The following is a 2,715-nucleotide window of genomic DNA, read 5'->3' on the forward strand; positions in this document are numbered from 1 at the left end:
ACGTAATTAGGCTGCATTATATTAAATAATAATTCTAATATGTCAAATGTTCATATTCCTTCATATACTTAATTCCCATGTAATGCGTTATGTAACATTTGTTTTAATATTACATACACTATTTTCTTTATAATATAGAAAAATAAATAATTATTATGGCCAACTATTCAAATTATCTAACTTGTTTTAATTGTCCTTAGTTAGGTAAATGTTGTATAGAATAAATGAATAAATGATTTTATTCCTTCCACAAACAACAAAGTTAAAATTGAAAAAATGACCATCCTGGAATTAACTGGCCACTTTTACAAGTATTGTGGCCATTATAAACATAACAAAATAAAATACACTGTTTGTGTCAGAGTCCAGTTTCTTAATGTGTTTTCAGCAGCCGAGTTGCTCTCTATGGCATCTGTGTCTTAACACTAGCATTTGGCTTATCAATACACTTCTATACCTTACTCACTAGATAACAAATGGCTTACAATATAAAACAAAGAAAATTATGCTTCCACAGTAACAAGTAAAAATAAAAACCTGGCAAATATACAGTACACTAATTGAAAAATCATTTTTATTAAGAACATAAACATACTCCTTATTTTTTATTTAAATTAAAGTTACTGTAAATTAGTGCTAATTTTAAATTTGAAGTTAATCATAAAACCAATTACACTCTTCAAAAGATATTAAAAATGTCTTTAGCTTAAAACTGAAAGAATTTATATTGTTTGCTAACTTTATTTCGTATGGCAATCTATTAAAAAACTTGGGACCAACATAGGAAAAAGAATGTTTAAATGCAGACTTATTCACTTTAGGAATTCGGAAAATTCGATTTTCTATACTTCTGGTCTCTTATGTTAGATCAGTAGTTCCCAAATTGCCACTTCTGAGATAAAACGTCCTTAATACCTTAAAGATAAATAAATTCTGCAAAGGCAATATTTTAAGTCGACAAAAAAGTGGAAAAGAACTATCTCTCCTCTGTTTGTACAAAATAATTCTCATAAAATGGTTATTGGTTAGAAGAAAGGTATTGGAAAGAATGATATTTTTGGAACCTATAAAATTCTAAAGTAATTTTTAGAAATATATCCTTTTGACATTTTGAATATAAAAAAATATTATAGTTTAAATGAAATGAGTATTTATAAGCTTATTATATTAAGAATATAACAGACTAACCGTTATATATTTAAAGTTACCTATATATAGACCTATACCTAAATATATAACCTAAAGTAATTTTATTCATATATATATATATATATATGTATATATATATATATATATATAATATATATATATATATATATATACATATATTATGAATAGATAGAGGACTCAAATAGGACAGCCGTGCCGACTCTCTCCACTGTGCTATCGTGAGATTCGGTGTTCCACGAAAAGCGCCACCGTCAATTAGTAAGTCGCTCCCCTTCCCAGTCACAACTAAAACGGTCTTTCAACTCTATTCCTATCGTAATCCTCTCAAACGCAAACTCTCGCTAATCACTCACAGCGCCGGCGAACTGCGGTAGTATTGGCTTAAGTGTGACCATCGATGTATAATACAACAATGTTTTGTGAGTGTAACATGTAAGTTGCAGTGTTTTGTGAATACTGCATGTCTTACGGGCAAGGCAGTACAGGCATTTAATTTTCTCTTAATTTTGCCTCGATAAGTGCATTTATTACATAAATAAATTAATGAAAATATCCTTTCTGGCGTAGACGAAAGAAATATAGATACAATATGTTACAGCTAAATGTCAAATTGTTAACGAGTTAACGGACGAATCTAAATTACGTGCAAATACTGTATCTGACCCAACTTTAGTCTAAATCAATAAAAAATACTGCAGTTAAAATGTGATGTGTTAAAACCTTAAGTTGCATAAGCCCATACACATTATTACGTATTATGGTAGATTTGGTTCTGGAAGTCACTATCGTAGGAAATGTAACACATATCCAGTATTTTCAATCATGAGATTGATTTTATTAGGAAGATTTCTATAACATTTGCATACTAGCGTAACTGAGTATTACCTGAATGTGTTGAACATTTCTAAACCCATGCATTACTATAGTTACCTTTAAACGAACAAATCAGATCTTGTTAACATAATTTTACAAATTAAAAATTCGTTTTTTTTATTATATATTTGTTATCAGTACGGTTAAAACATGTAAGCAGACCATTGATACAGTTAAATCGGTTTCGACTCTCGATAAAACCAAAAGCTTAGACCCAAATAGGATGCAAATTTCTTTTTACATTCCTTTGAATCAATTAGAGGTTGTTAAGTACATTTGTATTACTCTAAAATTTAAATCTTTTGATTAACACTTTTATTCCATTATCGGATATTTAATGGAAACTGCCTTGAGAATGGTTCTCTTGCTATGATGTCATCTTATTGATTTGATGCCAGTGAATAAGATTCAATCCTGATGACTTTATGTAGATGGTTTTTATTTAGTGATACTGACTACAAATGTACTTATATTGTCCTGTTCAGTGTCTCTTATAATTTATTATAGAACTTATTGACACTTACTGGAAAAATTATTGCTATTTAGACGATGATAATAATAACTCTAGATAGAGTTAATATTATTTGCATTAACTTGTTCAGTATTCCATCAGGCGCAGTCACTGTGTACCATATTATAAAATTGGAATTATATGAAAAAACTGTTTGATAT

Source organism: Homalodisca vitripennis, unplaced genomic scaffold (genome assembly GCF_021130785.1).
Source record: "Homalodisca vitripennis isolate AUS2020 unplaced genomic scaffold, UT_GWSS_2.1 ScUCBcl_2433;HRSCAF=7191, whole genome shotgun sequence".
NCBI classification, from domain to species: Eukaryota; Metazoa; Arthropoda; class Insecta; order Hemiptera; family Cicadellidae; genus Homalodisca; species Homalodisca vitripennis.